The sequence below is a fragment of the Petaurus breviceps genome, unplaced genomic scaffold (genome assembly GCF_028583685.1).
Source record: "Petaurus breviceps papuanus isolate PSGF00001 unplaced genomic scaffold, PetGlider_PUasm1.0 98, whole genome shotgun sequence".
In the NCBI taxonomy this organism is placed as follows: domain Eukaryota; kingdom Metazoa; phylum Chordata; class Mammalia; order Diprotodontia; family Petauridae; genus Petaurus; species Petaurus breviceps.
The window spans coordinates 52,333,985-52,349,706 of record NW_027187460.1 but is presented as its reverse complement, the minus strand read 5'-3'; the positions used below and the strand labels follow the sequence as shown (position 1 = coordinate 52,349,706).

Here is a 15,722-nt window from a genome sequence, read left to right as displayed (position 1 = left end):
TTTTTCTTCAATTTCAGTTATGGGAAAAAAGTCATTGACTTAAGACCTACTACATGCAAGGCATTGTAGAGTATAAAAATATGAGCAGAACAATCAGGTCAATGGCTATTACTGCCATCCACTTGCCTGTGTATAGTGCTGTAGAGTTGAAAGAGTGTTTTCACAGAAATGGAAATAGCTGCTGCAAAACCACTGTGGACAAGATTATGGCATAGAGAAACCACTGCTTTTTCTGGGGAGTAAAAAGGGAGAAAATAAGAGAATGGATATGTAGCGTCATGCTATTCAAAGCAAATATAAATATACTTGACCACAAAGACAAGTGACTTATTCCATTTAAATACATATTTCAAGTGACTCTCAAATTTGAAGAGATTCATTCATTCACAAATTGCTTTTAATCTTGGAATGATTTCCCTGAATGTGTATATTATGAACCGTTCTGTTTTTTAAGCTACTTTATTTTTTCTACTAATACTTTCAATCTTATAATTTAGAGTACTTTTAAATATACTGCATCACTTTCTTAAATTCCATTCTTTAATTTTTTCCTATAAATTAGAAAATTTTACTGGTAGAGTTATGAAAAAATCCTTAACTAAAATTAGTGATTAACCTCGAAGAACAAAGTAAATTAATTTGGTGTTTGCTTTATGTGCACTTTTAAACATTCTTTTCAAGGCAGAGGATATAAATGGCTACGGAAGAGTTACTGTCTCCTTCTTAAAAAAAGATATAAAATCCTTATTTGAGTAAAACACACACACACACACACACACACACAGTGCCTTACTAACCTTAATTACAATTTCCTCCAACTGGAACATTCATAAGTCCTAAATCCTTTTTACTGAGTTTTATTGCCAGTAATTACATAAATACACAGAAACTTTCCAAAAGTTTGAAAATGTTTTTTAAAGTTTATTTTGATCAAGAAATAATGGTAACTTCCCCACTCCCATATCTTTTAGACAGAGGAGATACAGAAAAAGATGAAGACTAAAAAAAAGGATGGAAAGAATTAAGGGTAGGTAGAAAAGAAGGAGAAAATCCTGTGAATTAGTTTCACACCAAAACAAATGTGACTCTTGGATTTTGCCCAGATGAGTAAGTTTTAAACCATTATTCCTTTATGATGATTTCCCAAAACATGTCTGGCAATAAATCTGCAACCAGACCCCCTTTTTACTACAGAACTGAGCAAGTAAGTGGGACTTTCAGCGTGGAAAAAAAAATCTTGAGAACAAAAGTTGGTTATCCAAGCAAATCATCTTTGTAATTTAAGGACAAATTTCAAATTTCAACTTTCCCATAAAAATACTAAAGTAAGATTTAAATACTAAATAAGATTTAAATAATAGTATTTAAAAATACTAACATAAGGTTTAAAATACTAAAATAAGATTTAAAGAAGGCATTTTGTATTATCACAGCTTTTATCCATAAAGAATCATATATACAAATTTTTGGTATTTAATAAATCTGAATTCCAAATCCAAATGCTTCAAGAGGAAAAAAAGAAAAGGAAGAAGATACTTCTATCAAAACACAAGGCTTGTGTTTCCCCATTTCTTTTTCTTATTCTACATGATAAACTTATTCTTATTTCTTATTCTACATGACAGTAAAACTACCAAGTCATCTACTACCACATATTCTCAAGTACAAGCTGTAAAGTAATCTCTTAAGGAAAAAAAAATTAGCGTTTATAACATCCTATGTATAAAAATTAATAAAATTATACTGAGTAGATAATGTTTCCAAGATTGAAATCTTTGACACTGATAGTCTTCATATTGTATTTACCTGAGATTTGCAAGCTGAACAAATTTGAACCTCTACAAATAATATCCTGGGAAGACTTAAAACATTCTACAATATCCAAGACTCTGATTGTGGCACTACGGGACATGTTTTATGATGGAATGATTAATATTCCATATGTCAATGTGAAAGGCTAGGGATGTACTTTAGATATCCCATTTCCAAAACCTGACATGGATCCATCATCCATCAAGTTATCTTAATCATTCATAAAATTTATATGCTACAAACTGTTCTTCTTTTTAAGGTAAAAATAAAACTTAGTTATCAAGTACCCATTCATTACAGAGAACTATGCTATCTACTGTGTAAAATAGCTTTTCCTCTAATTTATCCTAAATTTACCTCTTTCCAGCTTCAAGGACTACCATTCAGCCAAATTTATCCTAAGACTAAGTCAATAACTCCATATTCATACCATCTGTACCTATCGTTCCATAGAATGATCGTTTTTAGCCTAAGCCTTCAATCTTTTTAAAAGTCCTGTTCTCAGAAGTCAAGTACCCTTGGTCTCATACTTCTGATCATATATAGTTCTTGTTCTCTGGATCCTCTCTAGTTCTATATATGACTTTCTCTTGATGTTGACTGGTTGATTATTGTCTTTTATTCCCGAAGAGGACAAAAATGATGGATTCAACGTACAGTGTGTCCAACTGTGATTAATCAGACCAATATGAGCTCAGAAGGCATACCACAGGTCATGCACAAATAGTCCATATGAACATTTGGAGTTGAGAATTCTCTAAATTTTCACATCTCAAGTTTCTTTTTAGCTACTGTAATTCTGCTTCACTCATCATATAGCACAATGCTTTCTTTGATGTGCACACACAGTGACTGCTGAGCAGTCCTTTGCCAGTGTTTTCCATGTCATGCAACTGGAAATTGAGGGGATGTACATCAACTGGGGAATGGCTGAACAAGTTGTGGTATATGAATGTAAGGGAATACTATTATGCTATAAGAAATGATGAGCAGGCAGATTTCATAAACTTATATGAACTGATGCTGAGCAAAATGAGTAGAACCAGGAGAGCATTGTACATAGTAACAGTCACACTGTGCAGTGACTGACTTTGATAGTCTTGGCCCTTTTCAGCAATGCAAGGACCTGAGACAACTACAAAAGACTCATGATGGAAAATGTTATCCACATCCAGAGAAAGAACTGTGCTGTGTGAATGCAGATGGAAGCATACTATTTGTTCTCCTTTTCTTTTGTTTGGTTTTGTTTTGTTTCTTCTTTCTCATGGTGCTTCCCATTAGTTCTGATTCTTCTTTACATCATAACAGTTTGAAAATATGTTTAATATGAATGTATTAAGTAGAGCCTGTATCAGACTGCATGCCATCTTGGGGAGGGGGGAGGAGAGGAAGAGAGGGGAGAAAATTTAAAACTCAAAATTTCATGGAAGTGAATGCTGAAAACTATATATACATATTATATATATTACATATAAAATATTTTTAAATAGTTGCTCAACTGGTCATGTTTTCCTTACATATGTGTCCTTACACCTGCATTCACTGACCACACATATTCTCTACAGATGTACAGTCTCCCTATTGATGCTCCAATGTATTTGAAGGAAAATATACTCTAGGTTTATGGGGGGGAAATAGCTGCTCAAGTACTCAAGAGGCTGATAAATTCCGTTGCTTCTTCCAGTGAGAAGACAACCTTATGGCCTGGGCTACCTGTGTGCAGGGTTGTGACTACAGCACTCAGTGTATTCACACTTGCTGCTTTGTTGCCACAAGACTTTGAGATAGGTAAGAATGGCAAACTGGTGTGGATTATGTCTTTTGATTTGTGCATAAATTGGATTTAAGTGAGGCAGAGTTACTCAAAGTCATAGACCTCACTCTCTCTTCCAGAATCAGCAAAATCCAGTGGCAAGACAAAGTCAAGATGACTGATGATGGCTCAGGATGCAGTGGATAACTTGGTGTCTTCAATGCCTCAGTCACCTTTGTGGCTGTGGAATAAATTGTTCTCATCTGCCCATTCTGCCAGAAGTCTTCACACCCCACCAACTCACCAAAAGGTGTGAGATCTCTTGGTTACCCTCAACCTGGTTTAACCTGTCTGCCAAAATGGCTTATGTGGCCACTGGGCAAGCTACAGCTTCTTGGAGCCACAGGTAAGAGCAGGATGAATCAAAAAGAAAGATTGAAAGCAGCCTTGAAATGGCCCAGCAGCTCTCACACTGGAGAAACTGCTAGTCTTCCCTGGACATACCCTATACCCCAGAACTTCAGTCTTCCATGTAACATGACTTTCCAGAAGGATAAAGTAAAATATTCTGTTTTATTTCCAAATAGCATTTCTGAAGATATGTCATTCTAAAAGTTGAAAGTATATCCTCTGTAGACTTTAAAGCACTAACATCTGTTAGTTACAATTATCATGATGATGCTCATCATCATCATTACTACTGAAATAATACTAGGCCCATTTCTAAAGACAGCTATGGAGCTAAATCTCAACCTGATTTAGGCCTTTGAGAAGACTAAGGAAGGAAGAACGGATGGTATTTTACCCCCACCTTCCTGTTCTGCTTCTAACAGTTCTGCCACAGAGGTTTGTGTTGCTGCTACTCTGTTCTGGCATTCTAAGAAGTGGACCCTGCCTTTCCCTGACCATGTACAAACCATCACTGCAGTCCCTTATTTCTACTTGTCTGCTCGGTCTAAGTCACAAGTCTGACTCTCTCTCTGTAAATTCCCTCTCTTTCCTCTGCTCTAAGACTCTCATATACTAAGGTTCTGGAATCCATTTCCAATCTACTTCCTTCACGTGCTCTATTACTTATGGCTTGAGGGTTTCCCCTACCTTGTTTTAGGAGAGTAGTGATTATGCCATTGCTTCAACTCACAAAACTGGTAGGATTTAAACCCAAGTTGCTATTACTGCAAAACCAAAGTAACCTACTACATTATACAAAAGAGCTGTCCATTCACAATCAAAACACATCTACCCACCCAACTTAAGGTTTATAATTCAATCAGAGAAACAAGGCTTTTCATTTTAAAATTTAAAAGCCTTTTTTCAATCCACAATTAAAATTCACCCTCAAATAGAATCAATGTACAAGTATAATTGGCCCATATCAAATTCCTTCCTGTTCTGCTAAGAGGGAAAGTGACAAAAAAAAAAAAAAAAAAGGAAAGTTGGGCAAGTGGATAACAAAATGGGAAAGCACCTGAAAGGAAAGGTGCTACCATGGAGGCTGGTTACTATCTTGTTTAGCCACTGTTAGAATGCACCTCAATGGTCACCTAGTCTCCTATATAGCTGAGCAATGATGCCCTGTACAGGAGACCAAATAAGTGGTCATCCAGCTTCTTCCTGAAGGGCAAGGCATTTCTTTAGGAAAACCCATCTGACTTTTGGACAGCATTATTTGTTAGTAAGCTTGTCCTTATATCAACCTCAATATGTTTGGGGGTTTTTTTGTTTTTGTTTTGTTTTGAAACTTCTAACATTCACTCCTGGTTCTGCCCTTTGTGGTCAAGTAGAATAAATTTAATCCCTCCCTCTATCCAAGAGCCTCTATAAAACTTGAATATAGCTATTGTGTTCTCTGAATCTTCCCTTCTTCGAGTTAATCAAGCCCAGTTCCTTGAATTACTTCATTTTGGTCATGATCTCTGGGACTTTCATGATTTTGGTTGCTTTCTTCTGTATACTCTTTAGCATATCAACATCTTTAAGTGTAGTCCTTCTAAGAAGGGAATGCATTATTACAGATATGGTCTGACTAGGGCAAAGGTAAGCAGAATGATCCAGAAACTAAGCCACATTTTATGAAGCCCAAGATCATATTTGCTATTGACTACATATGAAATGCACTAAAACACTGAAGCATTCTTTACAAGAATCTCCTACCCTTTCTCAAAGCACTGTACAGATTCATCTACTTCTTTTTCCTTGTTGATTCCCAGTGAAATAACTTCTTTGAGCATGTTGTGATAAAGAGCCTTACAGATTACAGCTGTCTCTATTCTGTGTCTGCTCCTACTGAGTGGCATCTGTCTTGTCTGCCTCAACAAGGGCTTACTTTTCTGGTGGGCCCTTGTGACTGAGGCTTCTGACTGACTGTGTGTGTCATTCTGGGGTGAATGAAGTCACTTACTGTAGTTTCTCATTAGATTTCTTGACTATTATGTGGCCTGGCATCCTTTTTAGTTTTTTTTGGCTGGAGTAGGTATATGGGAGCTGGCCTTTCAGCTTCTGTTCTGGAAGCCATCTTAGCCAGAAATGTTACCTGGAAATTTAATCAGCATGGTATCAATGCCTTTATAAAAGCTGCTGAGGAAAATATCATTAAGCGTGCAGGTCAAAAACAAATAGATCCCCTGTATACTCCACTAGAGAGCTCCTTCCAAAATAACATGAAACCATTAATTACTATTCAGTGTCTCTGGCTACCAATCTCACATTCACATTACTAGCCCATGTCTTTCCATCTTTTCCACAAAAATGATGGGACACTTTCAATTGTTTTGCTATAATATAAATGAATCCTAGTATAAAAATGCAAGAACAAGGAGCAGCTTCTCTCTTATAATACTAAATAATACCAAAAAAAAGAACACTTAAATGCAGAAAACTCAGCAATGATTTAAAAAAGAGACAGTGAAATAACCTATTACTAATTACTGATTACAAGGGAAAAGAAAACTTCAGGTGCTTTCACAGTCTCCTGCCTACTGGGGCTCCCCATCTATAATACAATCTATACTGGTCTAGACAGCCCCCAAAACTGTGACTATTATAATCTTAGGTACCAATTTTCAAAGTTAATCCCCTAGCAGTATCTCAGAAAGGGGCCTTGTTTAGGGCAGACTGAGTCCTATTAATCAGAGTAGTTCCAAAGCTTGAAAAGAAGGAAAATGTAGAGAATGAGTCTTGGAGGGAAGCAAATAGAAGAGACAGAATACCAGTGAAATTCTATACAACTTTGCAATAAAATACTGGAGGAAATAAACAGATAAGAAGTTAAAGAAGACAGAGAGGAGACCCACGTTCAGACTTTTTGCAGGAGCAGCAAGGGATCAACAACTAACCCCTTTGCGACAGCTTCCAAGCTAATAGGATAGAGGCTGAAAAAAAGTTAGTTGCAAAGAGGACTGTGGAATACAAAAGTAGATAGAATGGGGGAGAGGGAAATGTTGAGAATAAGCCCAAATTCAGCGGCCACTGGTAGTCTCCATATAGTAGCATCTCAACAGGTCACCTTTACGCCTAAGGACATAGACTTTGCCCATCCTAGGCAGCAATACCAAAGTGAAGAAGAGGCCAAGGATTATGGCCTCCCAGAAATACATCATGAAAAGAAAACCTAAAATCAAGGCAAACTATATCTATAACATTCCCTTGAAATTCAAGTCTGATAAGACTATCATAAAAGGAAATAAGATCAGTGTAACATTACCTGTTTCTGATGAAATCATACTGGCTCTTTGTCATCACCACTTACTTTTCTAGATGTTCACTAACTAGCTCTTTACTTCATTCTAAAAATTTCCCAATGAATTCAATCAAAATTGGTGCCTAAGATTGTTCTCCATGGCCTTTAATCCATATGTTGTAATTCTCTTCTTCTCTCTTTTTTTTTTTAAGGGAGGCATTTATTCTTCACCGGTCCTGAGGCAGCTCCAGTATTCTACAAAGTCTTTCAAAAGATCACCAACAGTGGGTCAACAATCATTCCCACCAACACTTCTATTCCTTAGGATGTCATCATCTGGGCCTGAGGACTTCAACTCATGAAGGCTGGATCTTGTGATTTCTTTATTTACATTATGCATCAATATCCTATTTGCCATGTGTGTCACACCCTCCTCAACTGAAAGGTTCTTTCAACTTCTCCACTGAACCTGTAACCCAGTTAAAGAGGAAGTGCATTCTAAGAATGTGGTATGACTAGGGGTGGGGAAGGAGGAGACAAGAATAAGCATTCATTAGGTGCCTACTATTTGACAGTGTGCTAAGTACTTTGCAAATATTATGCCCTTTATTCTCACAACACCCCTGAGAGTACTTATTTTCCTTCAGGATGTAGTTCAAGTGCCCTAGTCTCTATTAAGGCTATTTTCATTTCTTCCTCCTTTCCCTGCCTCAACCCTACTAGTATCCTCCCTCCCAAACTACCTTGTATGCAACTACTTCCAATGAATAGGTATTTATTAATTTTATATTTAGGATATCTAACTGTATGCATACATGAACATATATGTGCATTTTGCTGTTTTCTCCATTAGAAGGTAAGCTCCTTGAGAGTATGGATCACTTCATCATTTGTATTTGGCAAAAGTATTTGGCAAACCGCAAGTCCTTATTAAATGCTTGTTGGTTGATTTTTTTCATCTCTATTCCCTAGCAAAATGCCTATATATCAATTATTCCAATTGTTCTCTTCCAAGCCTCATTGATACCCTTCATTTATAAAAGTGTTCAGCAAATGACCTCATTTAAGAAATATATTTATATACCACCTAGGATAAATCGTCATATTTTTTTCATGTCCCTACATGAACAATATTCTCTTAGTTTTCTTCCCAATCTCAGAGGAGGTTATCTTCAACTTCTAAACCATTCCTTCCCTGCCCACACACACACACAGCTGCCCAAGTGATATTTGCAAAACAGATCTATGTTTTTCCCCTATTCAAAAATGTATTTTGTCTCTAGGACAAAATATCAACTCCTTAACCTTTAAAACCCTTCACAATACAGCTCCTAACTCCATTTTCATATTACTCTCATGTATACATGCTGTTCCAAATTGGTCTGCAAGTTGTTCTCTCTACACAACACTCTATCATGACCTTCTCCCTCATTGTTACACAAGTGGTCCCTAATATCCACAATGCATGCCTTCCCCACTCTCATTGTAGAATCCCTAGATTTCATCAAAGAATATTTCAAGTACCACCTCTCACTGGGACTTTTATCACTCTCCTCCCCCAAGTTATTAGTATTCTCTTAATTTCAAAATTATTTTCATACTACAGCTGATAAAATTATAAGACTCGTCAGTCCTACTCTCACTGAAAAGTTAGGTCCTCAGAGTTTGGCTGTATCTCCATCCCCAAAGTTCTAATGATAATACTATGTAGTTGGGAATGGTTCTCTAACATGCCACAGGCTCAATCTCTCACCATTCTGCTACCCCCAAGGTTTTCTGGGGGTACAAAACATCTCCCCACAACCAAGTCTATGAGACAGTCTCAAAAAAGTATACTGAGTTCAGGGGAAGTGAACTCAAGCTCAGAGGGTTCATATAGTGAAGGATTAACTCATAACCCATGGTTACTGGAAATCCTTTTATCCCATTAGGAGAAAGCTCAAAATGTGTTCCCTTTACATATAATAGATCTACATCCATTTGTCCTTGACTCCTAGTGCAGATATTATCATCAGCAGTGAACTGCTATCACCTGATCAAGAGGTATAATAAGGACAGGTATGGGAAGGTCCAATGTCCTCTGGACCAGCTGTGTCAAACTCAAAACTAGAAACAGACCATAAAACTGCATATTGACTTTAGCATTATCCTTTCTTCTTTGTGTTTCTATTTATTTTGTTATACATTTCCCAATTACATTTTAACTTGGTTTGGGAAGTACTATAATTTTATAGGTCCCAGGAAGCCCAAGGTAGAGACTTTAAACTACCAAACCACTTCACTGACAAACCTAACCTCCTGTATCTGACTTTTAAGGCTGCCCTCTGTGCAGCCAGACTTGTCTGCCATTGCTCGAATATTCACCCTCCATTCCAGGTAATAACTTGCTATTATGTAAGCACAACATGACTATTCATACCTCTTCATCTTTACTCATGTTCTTCCCCTTACCTAGAATAATCTCCTTTTAGAACATCGTGGGATCATCAGCAGCATCATCATAATCCTAATGACAGTATTTTTTAAAAATTGACATTTATATAGCACTTTCAAATTTTCAAATAACTCTATGAACATTCTTCATTTCAGCCCTGTGAGATATTAACTGAGCTATTATGAGAAAATGAGGCTCCAAGCAGTCAATTGGATTGTCTAGGATCACAGTTACTAAGAGTCTGAGTTTTAATTTGAATATAGTTCTTCTTGATTCCAAATCCAGTATTCTATTTTTTATACTACCTATCTGTAACAGAATTTAAATCTGGAAGTAACCATCTAAACTAATCCTCTCCTGTTTCAGCTACGGAAATAGGAAGCTCTAAGAGAGACAGTGATTTGTCCAAGGTCAAACAATCCAGAGACATCTGTCTAGAGGTTCTCTTTGACTTCTTGTGAGGATAGAGACCCTGACCTTCATCACTTGCAATTGGTTTGCACAAAAGAATGGCAGAAGAAAATTCTCTTAGTTTATGGATACAAACCCATATATGAGTAGAAATCAAAGGTTATCACAATCTCAGAAGATGCATAACTTCATGTAATTCTAAGGGCGATGGGAAGATATATGTTGATACACATGACAATTATTTTCATGGCTATGTACACCAGCCATTTTACTGCCACAATGCAGTTACTCCATCTCTGGTCCTCATGACTTGTGTTCCTGATTGTCAAGTTCTCAATATGTGGGCAGTCTAAGACCCACTAGGCTTTACTCTGGCTATCTTGCTGATCCCCCTTCCACCTTTAGTTCTGGTGACAGCAATCAAATCAACACTATAATTCCTGGAAAAGACATAGGGCAATCAGTTACCACCCTATGGCTTCATTCACCATCCCTATGATTTCTAAGACCAAAGCACCCCTCTTTGTCCACCAGTTCCCCAAAACATTCTTTCCCTACTAGAATATAATCACCTCAATATCAAGGATTATCTAGTTCTGTTTTTGTTTTAGATTTGGATCCTTAGGACTCAGCATAGTAACTACCACACAGTAAGTGTTTAGTAATTATTTTTTCATTCATTTCATTAACATTCCACCTACTTTATGAAGCTTCCCTAGTCTATTTCATTTCTCAGAAACCTTTCTCTCTCCTCTGAAACTTCTTAACACTTGGTTCTCTGTTAGCCTTAAAGGATATAACACCTTGGGCTTTTGATGGTTGTTTCATGTACTAAGCCATATTCTAACCTAGAAAGCAGAAATTGGGTTTTATACTACTTGTGGTACAGTGGAACACACTTTGGACTAGGAGTCAAAAGGACTACGTGTCAGTTCAGACTGTCAGGTAAAAGCTTCTGGACCTTGGGAAAATCAGTTAATGCCTTTGGTTCGAAGTTTCCTCACCTGAGAACATAAAAATATGACTAGAAAGAAGAGACTGTCATTTTAAAATGTATATGTTCTTTAGCACTTATTGGTGACTTGCATTTAATAAAGTATAATCATGAAGTATTTTGCAAATATGAAGGTTAAATGTAATCACTCTAAAGAGTGATCTCAATTGAAACAGTAGTTTATGGCACAGGTTAAGGAAAAGCAAGAACAAAAACTCACTGACTACACCAGATGAATGGAGAAAGAAAGAACATAGAGTAAGGGCAATGTATTCGGGGTAATGCCAGAAAAGACTGGACGTGTTTAAGGAAGTTATTTCACTGGGAATCAATGAGGAAAAATAAATAGACAAATCTTTACAGTGCTTTGAGAAAGGACAGGAAATTCTTATAAAGCATATAATAGGTAAGTTGCTAATGCATTTAATCATTTAATTCAGCAAACATCAATTAAGCATCTACTATATGTACAGAAAACACGATGCTAGATACTAGAAGAAAGAGGTTCAGTTTCCTTGTCACTCTTAGTGCTTATAATATAGCATGCACATCAGAGGGATAGAGAGTAAAAAATACCATGTGAAATCTGAGAGAAAGGTCATCATAGACAGTAACATTAAAGTTGGTCTTTAGTCAGTCAAAAAACAAGTATTAATTAAGTGCTTAGGATACAAAGAACAATAAAGAGAGGAGAGGGGGTATGTTCTAGGCCCAGGGGATATCAGGAACCTTTTCACAGAGAAAGGAAAGCTTGGAATATATTTAGGAAATGGATAATAATCTAGTTTGGTCTGATGGGTAGTATGAGATAACCCTACTACAATGACCTGGTGTCAATTTATAGAGGGTATTCAATTCTGGGCAAAAAGGTTTGAACTTCATTCAATAGAGAGTCACTAAAGATTTTTGAGTTTAAAATATAACACTTCAATTATGTACAAAAAAAATCTTATAGAAACTATATGAAAGATCATTGAGTGAAGGGGGTAGAAGGTGGGTAGTACATGGAGACAAGATCTATTAAAGGGCTATTGCAATAATCTGGGTGGGTGGTAATGAAGGCCTGTAGTAGGATGGTGGTGGTAGCAAAAAAAAAGAGGAAGGATGGTAGAGATAGAGTGGTAGTACAATTGATGGGTCTTGATGACCAATTGGTAATTACTGCATCATGTCTGAGGCAAGTAATTAAAATTATCTACCAAAAACAAATACTAATGCTAACTGTTTTAGAATAAGAATGAACATATCTAATTTTAAATACCAAAAACTGTATTAGCATGCATTAAATTAAAAGGTCTGTATGAGCTTCTATACATATGCTGCCGTTGATCTTTTTCTACATTAAAATGTGTATATAATACATATATAAAAATCAAGCTAAGTTTTTCAGAGATTGTTTGACTTCTGATAATTCCTAGAGAAGGAAGAAAATCAGGATAAAGAAGGGGAAAAATCAGCTATAAGAAAGGTGATCAGTGAGACTTGGAAATACTTGGGAGGGAAAGCAGTCGGACTGCACTGGTGATGAATGTTAAATTTACAGCGTGAGCATTTACACATCGGAAATCAGTTAAAGCCACAAATCAAGGCTTAATTTATTGTTTTGTTGATAATCTAGACTTAAGAAAATGATGGAGAACATATTAATGAGGCAGAATTAACTTAAAACTGTGTCAGCTTACATTTACATGGTTTTTCCCCAGCACGTCAGATGTTAAACATTTACTAACTTACACACACCCGGCAGGAAGATATCTATATCTCACATACTACCAACCATCCCACAACGAAAGCTGAACATTCAAATTTTTCTTTTTTTTTAATGAAGTGAGTTCTTTTAAAGGTAACATTAGTTGTATTGAATTAAAAAGTGTTTATCCAAGTGTGTACTACATGCCAAGAACTGGAAAAAAAAAAGAATGAGAGAGATAGTTCCATGTTAACACTCAGCAATAGTGTACAGATATATGCTAGGCTTAACAAAAATTACACTCAAATTTAAAATGACATAGAAATTTTATTTTGACAAATATTTCCACAAAATGCCAAAGAAGGAAATTCTTATTCTACAGAATAATTTACTGAGGATATACCCTCATTCATATGTAATACCTGGAATCTAAAAATGTGTTCCAGTGTTTAGCATTAGTGCCTGGCATATCGACAGAGCTTAAAAAGTGTTTGTTTACCAAATATTGAAGATTTTATTATTCACAGAGTTAGCCAAACTGCTTACAAGATGATGCAGAAATGAATTAAAGCTAATGAGGCTCCTTCATACAATGCAATAGAGTCAAATCTGTTAAGCTATGAATAAATTTGGAACTTTTACAAATACTCAGGGATTACTTTATACACTTTTTAAGGTCTGCAATACATTGTCAAGAGGAAAAAAGAGAAAAAAGTCAGTTTAACCTTGTGTAGAGTCTCTGCCATGTTCTGCTTGGAGGAAGAATATTGAAAAAACAAATTATTAAACTTTTTTATATGAAGGAATAGGGTCATATGGAAAGAATGCTTGTGTTAATGATATACAGCATTTGCAATAAATCCTTCTCACACTGTGAAACACTAACCAATATTTCACAAACCTCCCTTAGGTCAACATGGGAGACCTAAAGCAACCAACCAGATTAACTATAGACCACATCAAGGAAAACCAGGGCCACACAGAAGCACTTTGCTCCATAGGAGACAAAACAATACATATAAGATTTCAATAGTTTCTCAAGCTGTTCCAGTCATTGTTGGCAAAAAATCATATTTTCCCAAACCTATTGAAAATATAGACATTACCCAGGACTGAGGATTTTCAGATTCTACACACACACATACACACACACACACACACACACACACACACACACACACTTCTTTGCTTTTCACCAAAATACTGCAGTCTTAAATGAAGAAGGTGGGGAAGGGGCAAAAGAGGGGCAAACAAAATCTACATAAAGCATTAAAGCCTAAGTATATTATTGCTAAGCTACTCTGAAAAGCACACATCTGCATGTAGGAATATCATCTATTTCACTTGGATTCTTGAGACTTTTGGTGGGGTTTGCTATTATCCCTTAATTTAACACATCTTCCAGAAGGAAAAAGCAAAGAACTCATTTTAACACATGTCTAGGATTCAAGTTGAAAGATCTGACAATGCTTAAGGCGGAAAACCAAGTAATTGAGTAAGTCTCTTGTAAACTCATTCCCAACACAAATATGGACACGAGTTTTTAAACAATTTGATTACCTGGAAGGACAGATCAAATTTAAACTGTCAAGAAATACAGCAAATCAATGGCATCTGAATGCTTAGAGATAGGATCATTCTTCCATGAGGTGGCCTACTGCAGAAGAGAAGAGTACTGTACATGCCGCTCATTTAACTAAGGCTGAGGAACAACTAAGCTGTGGGACTCTATCATGCAATTCACTTAACCTTCTTGGCCCTGTTAAGGGCTCTTAAGGCATCTCCTGAATTTGTCTTTTTGAGTTGCCATATTTTCCAGAAACACCAGACCCAGAACATGCAGGAAGCCCTGAATATGTCGAGGATGAGGCTCCCCCTGAGCTGACATCATTTGTTGTTGCATCCCAAGCTGGATTCCTTGTGTGTTCTTGGGAGACAAGATTAGTGCCAGCCAGAATGTGCTAGGCTGAGATAATGCATCTGGGAGCCTCTGCAAATAACCAGACCCTACTCTTTTTACAATCTAGCAGTTCCCAAAAGAAAAGAATGAGGCTTTTGACATTACCTTGCCCCTCCCCAAGGGAAGTAGTCTTGTTTTTTCCCCCCAACTTTCCTTCCTGGTTTCCCCTCCTCCCTTTGTCCTACTATTATAAAAAAGTAAACTTCTATAAAGACTGGGAACCTTTTGGGTTCCACATGCATGTCAATTTCTCTTGTGATAAACCTGGTTTTCACAAAAGTCTTTCAAAGCCTGTTGACAACCCTGACTTTCTTATCTGTAAAATCTGAATAATAATAGGACTTACCCATAAAATCAATGTAAAGATCAAATGAGATAACATATCTAGTATTTTACAAACCTTAAGCTGCTATATAAAATAATAGTTTAGGTTCTATGGGGGTAGTTATCCATTTTGAATTCTAAACTAATTAATAGGAATTCACTGCAAAGCTACCTCACTGGACCACCAAAACACCACTGCATCTTACAGTAAAATCTACATTCTAGCCCTTTTCTATTTGGATCTAAATCACCAGGCCTCCCTCTTACATGAGGCTGTCTCCAATTCTACTCCTCAGTTATCTTTTCTTTATTTTGCATTTCCTCAGCAGACTGCAATTATAAACATTTAATGATCATCTATTTCCACTCTAAAAGGTATAGCAATCCCTTCTACAAGATTCTTGATAGGGAGCCATCTAGCCTTGGATTAAGTACTCAAGTACTTTGAAGGCAGACATCACAAACTTTCCAGTCATTTTGAATCCACCATAAAAGGCTATACAAATGTGTTTGTTGATAGGTACTCAAAAATACTCATGAAAAATCCTTAACAAGAGATAAAACAATCATATTCCTTTTTCCCCCAGGTAAAAATAATATCAATGAACATTTATGTATTTTTTTTACAGTTATCTTATATTCACAACAATCCTGTGAGGTAAGCT

At 36.4% G+C, this 15,722-nt stretch overlaps 1 protein-coding gene across 1 annotated transcript in view; it reads right to left on the bottom strand.

Moving 5' to 3' along the window:
* Positions 1–15,722, bottom strand: part of RSPO2 (R-spondin 2) — a 246,551-nt gene that overhangs the window by 156,860 nt on the left and 73,969 nt on the right. The gene's annotated exons all lie outside the window — the stretch shown is intronic.